This window comes from Protopterus annectens, chromosome 3.part1, assembly GCF_019279795.1.
Source record: "Protopterus annectens isolate FY-2018-M chromosome 3.part1, PAN1.0, whole genome shotgun sequence".
Taxonomy (NCBI): domain Eukaryota; kingdom Metazoa; phylum Chordata; order Ceratodontiformes; family Protopteridae; genus Protopterus; species Protopterus annectens.
The window spans coordinates 856766358-856782145 of record NC_056732.1 but is presented as its reverse complement, the minus strand read 5'-3'; positions in this window follow the sequence as shown (position 1 = coordinate 856782145).

Here is a 15788-nt window from a genome sequence, read left to right as displayed (position 1 = left end):
TTTTCTGAAGTAAAAGTAGTGTCTAACTCTTAATTATTGTCATTATTCATTAAGTGTAATTCACCACCTTTCTGGCCAAAGTCAGTAGTTTTAGGAGGGATTCAGAGGGACAGAGCTAAAATATGTGTCAAAATCAGGGACATCCCTGAAAATTAGGGACAGTTGGGAGGTATGGCCTCTGCCCTAAACAGATATGCCAGTGTTTGCCTGCTGTGATACTGTGTGGGGTAGTAAAGTGATGGTGTAACTTTATTTCCTGCTAGAATGGCTGCTTTTCTTATCACAGTCATGTAATGTAATCCACAACAACTGTTGGTAAATATCCACAGAACAAGTTGTGTGGTATAGCATTCCTATTTTTCATTTACATTCACTCATTCTGATACATGATATATTTATTTCAGCACCAACTTGTATATTTACCGTGGCTTAGTGATACTTCATGTTGTGTAGTGTGTACAAGGTCCAGGGTTCGAGACTGACAGAGGTGTTTTATTTTGCTTCTGAGCAGAACAAGGGCCCTCACATACAGAGTGACTAAGGCACTTTTAAGCAGTTGTAAGCGGTTTTGCGTGGGTTTGCGCGATGCTTAGCAATGCTTAGCTAAGCACAAACAAGCGCACACTCGCGCAAACCCTCTAACTACTGCTTAATGGTGCTTACTCCTGCTAACCTCCGCTCTCATTTTTTTGAAAGAAAAGAAAAATGGGGAGATAAGAAAGTGGTGAAAAAGGGGCACAGAGAGGGAACGCCAGTATGGAAAGTAGCTCAGGATGCGCAGGACGGGTGTATAGAAGGTTCATAGCTGCCCATTTCTTTAACAGCAACAGCTGTGCATATGGAATAAATTTGGAGGCAGATATGAAACCTTCAACTCCTGAGAGAGGGGTGAGGACAACAAAGTATGTTGTAATGCCAATTAAATTACATTTTATATGTCCAGTGGACATGCGTGCAAAATGGTCATCTATGTATGGGGCGTAATTTTTTTGGGGAGCAGATTGACCTTTTTTTTTTCAGGTGAGATTGGAATGTGGGGTAGGGGAAGTAGGTATATTTGGGGAGGTTGGTTGGGGATGTAAACAGACAAGACAAACAAGAAGCTTACAGGGGTGGTATATGACACATGTGGTGGGTGAACACCTTTGACGGGGAGGGATGTTTGGAAATCGCAAGCCCATGAGCCCCCAGATGGAAACAATGGGACTGAGGTCCCCACCCATGGGCAGTCACCACTGCACCTTCACAGCCCAGAGGGTGGCTGTGCTGGGGGCTGTGTAGGAGGGACTGGCTGACCCAGGATTTGCACCACTCGTGCCTCAAGCTGGTGTAGAGGTTCTGCAACAGAATGTTCAATCTCTCTACGCACCACAGCCCAGACCATTCGAAGGGTGATATGTGGCCCTCCTCCACCCACGCTTGCACGGGGGGGCTGAGCCCCATCCCCTGCAGTGCTTCCACCCAAAGGTGGCACAGGGCCAATGGAGGAGGAGGTCCCAGGCTGGGCACTGGACCTGCTAGTGCCAGGTGCTATGGCCAGCTGAGGTGGGACAAGTGGGTCTGCTGGGACCGGCCTTCCCATACAAACTATGTTTCGGAGGGTTTAATAAAGATATGGGTTAGTAACAGTCAACAGCATTCCCAATTAGTTATAACAGCATACAGAAGTATTCTCATTAACCCAACACACCAGATTTTCAACAGTTAAAAAGCAAGCATAACACATGCATATATAGAACAATAGTGGTCATTACAACAGCATGCATGTTGAATTGATGGCAACAGGCCACCAATATTGTCGTATTTTAACAGGACACATGCATAGAAATAAATGCAATTATTTATAAACCAATAAGACATATGTCCCAAGAAATGTTTTGAGATTAGACTTACCGATTGATGTGTGGAATTGCATTTTTTATGCACATACAGTAGGGTGGAAAAGGATAGCTCAATTAACAACTTATATATCCTTCTAGTTTTCACTACATTCCTATTAACTGCAGTTATATGTCCCTTACATGTATTATTACACTACCCAATGCCCTTATATTGTGCAATTGGATTTTGCTAGATCATTATATACATGAGCTGTATCTTACATACAAACTGTCCAAAATGCAGATGTTACTGCTACATATTTTGAGAGTTGCTCACACACACTACTGCTAAGATGGTACACTGACAGCTCTACTTTCATATAATTATCTAGATATGTTCAGGTGAAAGTATCAGTTATATGTTAACAGCTCCCTACATTTCCGGCAACACACTGACATTTCTGGTGAACAAAATACCAAGCTACTCATGTGCCAGATTAACCTGTACATGCTGGGCATGAACCAACAGTTGAGGGCTGTAAATATGCATAAAAGCTACTGGCACTCCCTTCATCCACGTTATATGGGCCTACCTAAGTGTGGGTTAACACTGCTTAATACAACAGTACTATTTGTAAAATGCAACAATACAACAACATATCAAAGAAAATGACACAGATGCACTCCAGGAATTATACTTTTATCAAAGGATTATTATACCTTATTTTTGGGTTAAAACACTTTTTGAAGGCTCTCTCATTTATTTTATATAACAGTACATGCAGAATAATTACTAACCTGCCTGATGATGCAGCCTTTGCAACCTATCTTCATGGGCTTGCTGATTCATAGCCAGGACACCTGCAGCTGTGAAGTAAATGCAGTGATAGTGAGACATACCTATCCATAGTATAGACAAGCATAGCAATTCTTAACTACTTAATACAATGGCTACTTACTAAGTACTGGGGCATTAGGTATCGCATGGGACTCCTGGATCCACTGGTCCAGTTGATCCTCCTTACGTCGCTTCAGGTCAGAGTAATGGTGCCTGACCTGCTCACCAGTCTGACGAATGCCAGTGGCACTGGTGAGATCATGAGCTAGACTGTTCCAGGCCTCCGTTTTATATTGGGTGCCCTGGTACTGGCCCCACAAGAGTCTTTCCTCATGATTGTGGACAAGGAGCCAAACCATTACTTTGGTCTCCTCAATTCCCCAGCGTTGCGCTCGAAATCATGTGCCTTCTCCAACACCAGCCATGCTGACTGCAGAAGGGAGCTACAACAAGTTATGGCAAGTATTCCCACCTGTGGAGCTTAAATATGCCTCATTTCTCGCACTTATTTGTGATTGGCCAGTTTTGAAAAAACTCAGCTGTAGGCACACCTGCTTAGCTGATGTTAGCAATGTTTAATATTCCTTTGATAGATATGTGTCTGTTGATAGTGCATGGTTATGAAATGCTGTCATGGCTTAGTGGTTATGTATTGTGCGTATACTGCACAGTATCCTGAGTTTGAGCCCTGTCACTGCTTTTTATTTTCCTACTGGCCAGACCTGAAAGGTTAAGTTACAGTAAAGGAGGTGTGGCCGTGTTTAGCCGACTTTTCTCAACTTTGCCCGACGTTGCCCAACGTTGCTCGACATTGCTCGACGTTGTCCGACGTTGCCCGACTTTGCACTAGTTAGTGTGGTGTGCAGCTACGCACAAATACATTGCGCTTCTTAACATGCTGCTCAGCTACAAGCAATTGGTTTTAAATATGCTAAATACTGCTAAAATGTGCTTAGCAGTGCTTTATATTGCTTAAAATAAGTTACTCATGCCTCAGAATGCATAACCATTTCACCTTCATATATATATATATACATATATATATATATATATATATATATATATATATATATATATATAATCTGTTCACTACTACATATAACATTTGAATGCTTTTTACAAAACTTATACATGATTAATGTCAGGAAATATTTTTGTATACAGATTTCCAACACAAAATGGAATGTGCAGTAGTGGGACTCAAACTGGGAATGTTTTCTTTTTGTGCGAAGGCTCTAACCACTACGCTATCGCTATTTTGCTTAATTTGCATATTTTTTTTCTTATTATCCTCTTCGGTTTCTAAGCTGCTAATTGTAGCTAAGCAATGGGCAATCCCGTGCAAACACATGCAAATACGGGCAGCTATATCGGAAATAAAACAAAAAAAAAAAATTACTTTTAATTTTTAAATTTGTACAAGGTTTAACATATGGGGGAGTATAGTGTTACAATGTACGCATGTGAGTGGACTCGCTCATGTAACTCAACATTTCTTGGGTTTTGTTAATGCAGGGGCATTGATTTTTGGACTGCTCAGCAGTCCGACATGTCCCCTACACTCATCCATGCTCTGTGTAAGCTTTAGAGTTGAGGCAGCGTGCCCTCATTAATATGCATGGCGCGCTGCCGTCATACTCTTAGACTGGCGTTTCCGTGTAAGACTAATCTAGTCTTACAAGGAAGATTAATAAATCCTGGGGGGTAACTTTCAACTCTGTCTTTTTCATCTGAGGTGTTCCACAGTTTGTATGCAGTTTACTTGAAATTGAATAAACTGATTACATGTGTTACAGACATGTGTTGTATGCCTGCAAAGAAATTGACTAAATTTACCATTTGGGCACAGGAGAATATTATGATGATAAATACATAAAAAACTAAGCTTATGAGATTTAGAAAGCATAAAAGGTGAAAATTTAATACATTTAAGGACCTGGTATATGGGTATATCCAGCTTTGAGTTTTTCTAATCATATCAAACAATTGGTTAATGATAGTTATAAAACCATAAGATGTATAAAAAGATTTATAAAGTCTAGGAAATCAGAAATAATGAAGCCATTGTGTGTTCATTACATTGGATCCAAAAGTGAGTATGGAATAACAATATGGAAACTTTATAAGAAAACAAGCATGAGTAAACTGGAAAGATTAAAGCAAAAATATATCAATGGCATCCATGAAGGTGAAAATTTAAATTATTATGAAATACTAAAATATCTGAACTTGTAAGGTGTCTCATACAGATAGTTAAGAGAAGACCTGATTCAAGTATATAGTGCATTTGGAAACAATTACCTCTGGGAATGTTTGGGGTTATCAGAAACTAGTACAGAATCATTAGGCAACCTATGTAGAAGATTCTATAGGAATGAGATCTGTGCTAACTGGCTCTCGCAGAGAGCAGCTGATGCAAGGAATAGACTACCAAATTACATTATACAAGCTTTAGTTTAGATAATTTAAGAACAGCCTGGACACATCATGGAAACAGCCATTTTTGGTGTATTGGCAAGCTAGAGGGGTATTAATGCCTTTGCTTGAAATATTTGTATGTACTTTACAGCTAACCCCCACCAGTACAAAACAACCAGTTTTGGACTGATAACAATGTGTTTCAGGCACTCAGTAACCCCTCATCATTTGCGTTGGAAAGGCCTAGCCTGTGATTCACTCTATATCGTAAAGGCTGGAAGGATAGAGATCACTAGCATAACTTTCTGTTACCTTCAGTCTTTCTAATCAGTTATTGCAATGGTGCATGATCCATTATTGTACTGAAGTGTTTACCTAACAAATAGTACCTCAAGGCAAAGGATGTCAACTTTATAAAGTACAGTTTTGTAAAATCTCACCATAGCATTAGATGTCCTTCTCCTCACTGCTGTAGTATTCAATACCTAAAGGATCTCCAGCCAAGGATAGCCCTACGTCTAGCCTGTACTCCAAAAACTTTAGTTCTTATAGGCACCACAAGTCACACTTCTGCTCCTTGTGCAAGGTATAGGGCATAAAGGTGATGTATGAGCACACACACTCAGAACTGAAAATGCACCAGGATGGACAGAATGACTATAGACACAAGAAAAAACATGTATACCCAGAAGGGGGAAAAGGAAGAAGAAAATGAGCCTCTTGGCCAGGAAGGTAAGAGAAGGACAGGGCAAAACGTAGAACAGAGGGGCAGGTGGGAGAGGGGAGAAAACAGCAACAGTGAAGAAAAGGACATCTACTGATATGGTAAGATTTTACACAACTGTACTATGTTCTTCCATATTCTTTACCTAAGGGAGAGTGTGACAGCTGAAGGGGAGGCCTGGGAGGAGGAAGATACAGAAGAGCCCTATACAGACTAATTCATGACAGTAATGGCAAAGCCTGCCTGGTCTCAAAAATAATATCCAGCTTGTAATACTTGGTGAAAATCTGAACATAGGACCAAGTAGCAATCTCAACAATGGAATTAGTATCCAGACCCTTGGAAAAAGCACCAGAGGATGCAACTGTCCTTGTAGAATGCAACTTTTCCAATGAGAAAGTACATTTCCCATAAAAAGAATAACAAAAAGAAATGAATTCTGATGGTTTGCTTATAAATAGCTAAATCCAAAGTTTTGGTATAAAAGGAAACAAAAAGCTGCCCAGATTTGTTTATACCTATTTGTATCCAAATAATATCTGAGCCGGCTCTGCAAATGCATGGTGTGAAGACCTTACTCAATGGCAGACTATGTAGAAGGAAAAAATGAAGGAAGGAAGAAGAATAGACTGATTAAGGGACAACATATTGACCACAGAGGGCATAAAAGAAAGATTAGTATGAAGAGACACCCTGTATCTGTGTTAAGTTAATAAAGGAAGAATAGCCACGGGAGGCTGAAGTTCAGATATTCTCTTGGCTGAACTGAAAGCTGTAAAAAGAACAGTCTTCCAAGTACAATGTTGTAAAGAAGCTGAAGAGGCAAGCTCAAAAGGAGCCTCAGTCAATTTTTCAAGTCCTAAACTGAGGTCCCAGGAAGGTGGAATAGGCTACCTTGGGAAGCCTGATGTGAAAGATGCCTTTAAAAATTGCTTGACATCAATTCTAAAGTCCAGAGCAGGAGCCAATGGCAAGCAAAAACTACTGACTGGTGAGCTTTAACTGAAGAACATGCCAACCTGGCATAAAAAATATCACACAAATAAGAGGGAATAAGAGGAACCTCCACAGATAGGGGATCCTGATGACAAGAGAGCCACCAGACAGAAAATTGCTTCAATTTGGACATATATGATTTTTTTATAGTGAATTTCCTGGCCTCCTGCAGAACCTGAAGCACCCCTGCATTACCAGGCTATAACTCATACCACACTTTTCGGCCATCTAACCTGGAACAGAGCACCAAAGGCGGAGGTGTATCCATATTCATTAAGGATATCCACACCTCCAGGCTAGTTGCGCAGCATAATGCATCCGAGGTTATCCAAGTGCAACTAACTCTGGGCAAAACTGCAATCCAAATTGTAGCTTGTTACAAATCCCCCACCATGCCCCAGGATTCCCACTCCTCTTTTTTTGATATACTAGAAAATATTAGGGTTCAACCAAACACCCTAATAATGGGTGATTTCAACTACCTCACCATTAACTGGGAAAACTACTCATGTACCAACTCCTTTGCTCAACGCTTTCTGGAATTCATAAATTCCAATGCCCTGGATCAACTTATCCAGACCCCCACCAGGGGCAACAATATCCTAGACCTAGTCATTACCAACATGAATGATCAGTGTTCCACACCTGAAGTCAACTATTCGTTGGTCAGATCCGACCACAAGCTAATCACACTACATATCAGGTCTATATTGCCAGATCGAAAACCCATTTCAGCGAACACCACAAGACTGACACATATAGCGTGAACCACAAATATGCCGAACCCCTAAACCATGAATTTTCAAATCTCGAACCGTCATAGTCGGTCAACACCACCGCGTGCTACATACTACATACCCAAACATAATAAATAAAACACATACGTTCACTAACCAAACCCTACTTCTAACCCTACACTAAACCTTACATACATTACTATCTATGTACTTACCTTAACCTGCACCCTAACCCTAAGGTACGTAACTATCACACACTTACCCTACAGGCATATACCAAAACAAAACAAATAATCCACACACATACACTTAACAAAACCCTACTTCTTACCCTACACTAAACCTTACATACATTACCCATCTATGCACTTTCCTTAACCTTCACCTTCACCCTAAGGTCTGTAACTATCGCACACTTACCTTACGAAGCTATACCACAGACAGGCCAACCATGACACTTTGGCATTTCGTGTTTTGTGGTTTTGAACATTCGCCGTTACCGTAGTTCTCGCTATATGTGTCGGTCTTGTGTTGTTCGCTGAAACGGGTTTTTGATCTGGTAATATAGACCCTTGATATCCAGATCCCGCCCCCACTCACCATTAAGGAAACCACAGTAAAAAAATTTCTCCAAAGCCAACTTCATGCTTCTTAAGACAGAAGTGGTGAACTTCTTGACACCCATGCAGATGGACAATACAGTTACAACTGCTGAATCCTACACAAATGCACTCTATAAGCACCTACACGAGTGTATGGATCATGCTATCCCAAACAGAAGCAAGATGCTATCCTCCAAAAAAAGTAGCCAATCTGGTGGCCCCCTGCCATAAACAAACTCTACAACAGAAGGAAGAAACTGTTGCAAAAGAGAGTAAAATTGCATGAGTGGAGGATCTCCATGGTCAGCCTCAGTAAGAACCTGAGATCCCTTATAAGATCCTCCAAAGCTAGCTATGAAAACAAAATTGCCTCTGATTCTAAGGGCAACCACAAAGCATTCTATAGCTATTTCCAGAATCTCAATGGCAACACCCAGATCTGCTCTGAGATACAGCACAACGGCATGAAAACTATAGAACCAACTGATATTGCCAACATCCTGGCAGATAGGTTCAGTGCTAACTTTACCCCCCTCTCACCCCCTAAAGGGCCCATATCTATACAGGAAGAATGCAGAGTCCTTGTAATCACATCTATGCAGGTAAAAGCTGCACTCTCTAAAACTAAAAAATAAGCATCCATGTGACCAGACAACATCCCAGGCTACGTTTTACATGAACTTCAGAATGAACTGTCTTCCCACCTAAGCACCATGTTCAAGTCATAGTCTCACATCAGGCTTTGTGTCCACTGAATGGTGCACAGCAACAGTTATCCCACTCCATAAAGTGTGAGCCACCACTGACCCTGGGAATTATCACCCTATTAGCGCGATGAGCCTGGTCTACAAGGCCATGGAATGTATCATCATGGAAATCATAAACAAAGACATTGGTAACCTCCAAACTCTGGACCCCACCCACTTCGGGTTTGTGAAAGGCAGATCATGCCTTCTGAACCTGATCGACTTCTTTGAGGCAGTCACCAAAGCTGTAGACGAGGGTAAGGTGGTTCACACAGCCTATCTTGACTTCGCCAAAGCTTTCAACACCTTCCCCCATTCTGGAATTCTAGCTAAACTCACTAAACTAAGTATAAATCCCTACATCACAAGATGGGTTGCCATCTGTTTCACTGACAGAACCCACACTGTAAAAGTTGCAGACTCCAAATCTGACTTCAAACCAGTGACAAGTGGAGTACCACAGGGTTCAGTCCTTGGACCGCTCCTGTTTGGTATCTACTTCTCTGAAGTACAGGCTAACACAGAAGGCCTCTGGCTAATGATGTTCACAGATGACTACAAACTAGGAGCTATAGTCAAGTCCCCAAATGATGTGGACATCCTACAAAAGGGCCTCACTGAGACAGATGCCTGGTATCAGAGGCATGGCCTCAAGCTCAATGCCAAAAAGTGCATTGTCATTCCCTTTGGTAAAAACTCTGTACCCATGAACTACTATATAAATGGCAGTCTACTTAATGCCAAATGTGTGATAAGAGACCTTGGGACCAAGCTGGACAGTAGTCTCTCCTTTGATAATCACATCACCACAGTAGTCAGAAAATCCTTCTATGTGGCACACCTCATCACAAAAGGGTTCTTATTCAGGAAAAAAAGAGGTCATTGTTCCCCTCTACTCGACACTCATTAGACCCATTATAAAGTACAATGCCCCCTTTTTGAATGTACATCACAAAACATCTGCAGCAGCTGGAAAGGCCACACAAGTACCTCACAAAGAGGATTACTGGCCTCAAACAGATGCCCTATACTGTCTATCTCAAAAAGCTCCAGCTTTACGCTGTAGCATATTGCCTACTCCAAGGAGATCTCTGCCTAACATATAAAGCTATGTTAAACCCAGAGCTGTTGAACATGCTACACCTAAAGAAATCCCAATCCCTCTGAACTACATGCTCTAGGGACCTAAACCTTGTCACCACAATAAATAGGACATGCTGGAGGGATAGAATTCTAACCCAGAGACTTCCTATACTCTGGAACAAGCTACCCATCTATGTCAAGCAAAGTTCCTCATTAGTACTCTTCAAGAAAAATCTTGATGAGTGGATGGGAAATAGGAAATACACCCCTGGGATCACGTCTGTGGCTCTGCTCAACAGGGGCACAGGCAATTAACTTTCTTGGGTTGCATAAGCCAGGGAACCTTGTTAGCTAGGCTTACTTAGGCCCTTGGGCCAATAGCCTACCTATGAACCTATGAACCTCAGAAAAGAGGTGCATAAAAGGGATCAAGACCCTATAACCCACAGTGTCAATTGAAGAGTGAACAAGTGAGGATGGATAAGAGATCCCTTGTCTTGTGTGATAAGATCCATCTGACGAGGAAACTGTGGTGATTGCCCCTGGCCAAGTTAGATAGAAGGGAAGCCAATGCTTTCGAGGCAAAAAGGGAGTTACAAGAAATATTTTGAGAGAGTCCTGCAGGATCTTGTGCAAGACACGTGGTAACAGAGGAAAGGGAGGAAAACATCTCCTTTCAAGGAAAAGACAGGGCTTCCACTTTCCAAGCCAGAGAACTTGGGATTCGGGAAAAGAATAGAGGACATTTTCTGTTCAGGAGGGAGGCAAAAAGATCTACCTGAGGAATACCCCCATCGTTGGACAATGTGTAGGAGCATACCTCTCTGAAGTATCCATTCATGATCTTGTGTGCTGGACCTGCTCAAAGATTCTGCCACTAGATTGTGCTCCGATGGAATGTAAACTGCCAGAAGATTCATTTGACACTGGATAGCTAGATCCCATACCTGAAGACCTAGTCTCCAAAGAAGATAGGACCTTGTGACCCCCTTGCTAGTTGACATACTACATCAGTGTGGTGTTGTCTGTGAAAATGTTGAGGTCCCCAGAATGAAAGAGGGAATGAGAAGGCTGAAGAACCAAAAGCAGAGCTCTCATCTCCTTTATATTGATGTGGTCTAACCTCAGATTAGGAGGCCATAGAACCTGAAAATCGAGGACGCCACAGGAGGCAAACCACTACATCTGATTCATCTGTAAAGAGCTCCTGAATTGGAACAGGAGCATGAAAAGTAAGCAACGGGCTGAGTGAAAGGAGATGAACCCACCACTGAAACTCAAGCTTGACACAAGGAAGGAAGGAAAAGTAATGGGAACTCCAGGGGGTGGCAATGTTGAAGGCACAATGACGTGAGGTAGCACAAAGCTTCCTCATATGCAGCCTGGCAAGAGGGAGCATGGGAATGCTGGAAGCCCTGAACTTGAGAACCCTGAGAAATTCCCTACCCTTGACAACTGCCAGAAGAAGAAGGGATTGTAAAAAGGCAATTACAGAACACAGCCTTGGAGGCAGACAGAGATGTGAGTATGTAAACTGTCTGACGTCAATAGCCAAGGAAAATATGATCCTAAGAAGTCATCAAAACTGACTTCTGGAAGTTTATGGTGAACACCATACTTTGTAAAAGTAGTAAACCTGAGATCATGAAGCAGTGTGTTGGGGGAAGGAGCTTGAATAAGCAGATTGTCTTGATAAGGAAAGATCTGAATTCCTCAGATTCTGCAAAAAGCAATGACAGGAGTGCGGCATTTGGTGAATATCTTTGGGCAGTAGAGAGGCCAAAGGCCAAAGCAGAGAACTGATAATGCAAGGAAGAGACAGAGAAAGGTAAAGATTTCCAGAAGAGAGAAATTATGGGAATGTGAAGGTATGCATCCTTGAGATCCAGAGATACCAGAAAGGCCAGAGGTAAAAGAAGAGGAACTAATGTTTGCAAAAATAACATCCAAAAAGAAGGAAATTTGAGAAAGGTGTTAAGCTAGGAAAGATCCAGAATTGTTCTCCAAGTGCCCTCCTTTTGTGTGACCAGAAACATTCTGGAGTAAAATTCCTTCCCTACCTGGGAAGGAGGCATGGATTAAATGGTGCCCTAAGCCAAAAGAAAGTGAAGAACCTCTGGGAAATTAGAGAGCTGTTCCTCAGGAGGTTGAAGGATGCCTGAAGAAGGAGAAAGGAATTTCCAAAGTATGAAATATCCCTGATGAATAGTGAACAGAATCCTAGAGTCTGCCATGATCTGTAGTCACTGTGAAAGATACAGGGACAAGCAGAGGAACAAGAGAACCTGGGTGAGGGCAGGAGGAAGCAAACTGTCCAATAGAATCTGGCTTATCCTGGAAAGCAGGTTTCTGGGAGGCAGGAGTCTTAGTAGATTTAGCAGGAGGTATATGCCTAGAATCCTTCTTGCCATCTGGAGAATGGCAAGGCTTACTATGAACAAAAGCAAACTTAGATGGATAATTTCTCTGAAATTTTAGAAGAGGAAAAAACAAAAATATGTTTCAGTTTCTGTAAGGCTTTACCATTGTCCTGGAGAGATTTTAAAAGTTCAGCTGCAGCAGACCCAAAAAGATTTTTATTTTATTTATTTTTATTATCCAAAGGAGCATCCAAGAGTTTGACCTTAATCTCATCAGGCAAAGCCTGAAGAGAAAGGCAAGAATAAGGGCTCGTAACTGAACCAAATACAACAGCCCTGAAACAGGCATCATTTGCATCATAGCTGCATTTAATCAAGTAGTGGGCAACTTGAGAAGTAGAGCCCAGCAGGGAAACTGACAAAGTCAAGAACATCAGAAACCACCTTAGAAAGCTGAAAAAGGAGGGCCAAAACATACCTAATTATATGGGTGACATACTGCAGAAGGGTCAGCAGAAGGGAATTTTAAAGAAATGTGCACTCCCCAGGCACTTTATAGAATATATCTGGCTTTGTTAGGTACAGGGTGCTTAAAGTCATGGGCTACAGATGCTGCTGTGAAAGTATCCATGAGGGCAGCAGAACAGGAGGAACAGTGGATGACTTAGGGGACTCCATCTGTAGGAGCTCATAATATCTTTTATGAAAATCAGAGACTTGAGAACAATCTCAACAGAAAAAATAATCATATAGACAATGCTATCTGCAAAGGAGAGCTCCTCCAGGGATGGGGATTCTGGACTTATAGAGTCCTACTCCTCAGAACCAAGGGGTGAGGTATTTGGGAACATTAAGCCAAATATTCTTCCCCTGAGTTCAGGTCCTCATGCAAGGAACTTTTGAGCGGAGTGGAAGATCAGGGAGAAACAAGAATTGAGACCCCTAGAGGAGGCTTCAAGGCCATCAAAGAATTAAACAGACCATGAGTGAAATCCTACCATTCATGCTGGGGATCCTTACTAACAGGGGAAATACACTTTGTTTTTTGTTTCTTCTTCTGCAGGACATCCACATGAAAACATCCTTAGAGGGTCAGACCCTTTCAAGACTCAATAATGATTACAGGTATCTCCTCCCTAACTAAGATCTAAAGAATCCCCCTCCATTCTTCAGATATAATTAGCTGAGGTTTCCCCTCAACGTCAGACAGAGATGTATGAAAAGCCTCTGAGGCTGTTCGAGAAGCTGGATCCATGCTGGCCTCTGACTGGGTCATGACAGATGAATCCAAAGTAACCACTGGATGGTCCTCAGGACGTTCATCAGCCTCGAGAGAAATGTCCAGCAGAAGATTGACAGCAGATGGGTCAGACCTAACGTTATTAGCTTTCTTCTCAATAGACGGCTGGCTCTTGGGATGTGAGGGCTCTGTCATAGCACCTTAAGTGAACAACAAAGATGTTGGTTCTCCAGGTAGATGGGCAGTGAGGAAAGATGATACCAAAGGGTCTCAGACACAAATGCCTAACAGACAGAGTATTGTTTATGGTCGGGGGAAGCACATAAAAAGAACAGACACTGGCAACAATGGTCTTTATTGGGTTCTGCCTCCCAAACATATTCCCTTTCTGGATGACATGAACACAATAACCACAAAAATTAAGAGTAAGAAAAGAAACCCAAATGGGGCACTTATCTGTAAACATGGCTTATAACCAGCATAGTAGGAGGGTGTTCAGAATGATGTTCAGACTAGCAGCAAAGAAGTTCTGAGTGTGTGCATTCATGCATCACCTTTATGCCCTATGCCTTGTGAGGGGAGCATAGGTATGAAGTATGGCACCTATTAGAGCTAAAGGTTTTGGTATATTTGCCAGACGTTGGGCTGTACTTGACAGGAGATCCCTTAGGCAAAGAATACTGCAACAGTGATATGGAAGGATATGTAGACTCTTTCACTCTCTCTTTCAGTGACTAGTATCTTCTTTTAGTATTGATTATCTTCCTGTTGATATAGCACACAGCGTGCTCCACACCTCAAATGTCTTAGGATAGAATATAACGGATTTATTTTACTTTTGTTGACAGGATAGTTCAACTGAGCAGAGTGCATCTTCAGCAGAGGACCAGGGAAAAAAAACTCCAAGCTTATTATAAACAATATGATATGAAAAAAAACAATTAATATATTTAGAAAAATAAGTTTGGAATATAAAAAAAAAATCAAATAGTAAACATCAATTAAAATGGAAAGGAGGTTTGTGGAGATACAGTACAAATAAGTAGGCTAGGGCTTCAGATGCCACTTGAAGGTATTTGGAAGGAAGTTTGCCTGATGGGATTGAGTTCTCTTTTTTTAATTAATGGGCTGTATGATGAAGGAGCTGCATGGAATGGTGTAAGGGAAAGTAGGTAGAATTGAACTTTGTGGATGCACCATTTTTGTTGAGTTAATAAAACTTTAAAGCAAAATGCAGTGGTAATATATCAAATTGATCAGTTGGGGGGACTGGATGTACTTTTTCTTCCTGTTTAAAGGAGTTTACTTATATGTGACCAGTATTTTATTGGATTGTTTTATGAATTTATTAAGGTTAGATGGAAGTAGGACTATTTGCTTTGCTTAATGAATGTTTTGACTTACTTCCGAGTGTATTATAGAATTATTTAACTAATTTTAATTTGAGAGCCTTTCCATTTTTTTTTTGACATGCATTATCCCCATTAGTCATTAGCTCTTAATCTCAGTTGAAATCCCCAGGTTAGTAGTATTTTTTGCTTTCTTGCTATGGATTGGGACAATAGAGTTAGGTATGGTTAGAAAATTGGGATTAAAATAGTTGACATCATTCTTCTGTTGGCAGGGTTGATAGAGGATGCTGGTGACATTGTTTGAGTATGGTGTCATTTCATATTTGGATAAGGTAATACGAAATATAAGGTAGACTCTTTAGTAAAATCAGTAGTCACTAACACAAGTTCAAAATATAGAATCTGTTTTGGCTCATTAAATGCTCTGTCTACCATTGGAGGCAATTGCCTCAGTAAGATATATGAAAGGACAAGGATTTGTCACAAAATTAGGCACATACTTTCTGTAATACCCAGCTGTTCCAAGAAAAGCTATCATATGCCTTTTACAAGAGGATACGGGACAGCTTTAATGTTCCTTATTTGTTCCTACATGTGATCTTACCAATCTTCTTCCAGCAAGATATCACAGATATGTGGCTTCTACCATGCCTAATTTACTTTTCTTAACATTTACACAATTCCACTTGTCTTAAAAGATTCCAAAACAACCTGCATTCTTAGTAAGTGAAACTATGAATCCACTAAATGGATGACTATAATTTCCAAGCATGCAGCAACATTTAGTGAGTGAGGGCTTACATATTTAATCCATCATCCTTGGAAAGCTTGTTAGGGCTCCAAAATGGTAACAGTGAAAAGTGCTACAGATC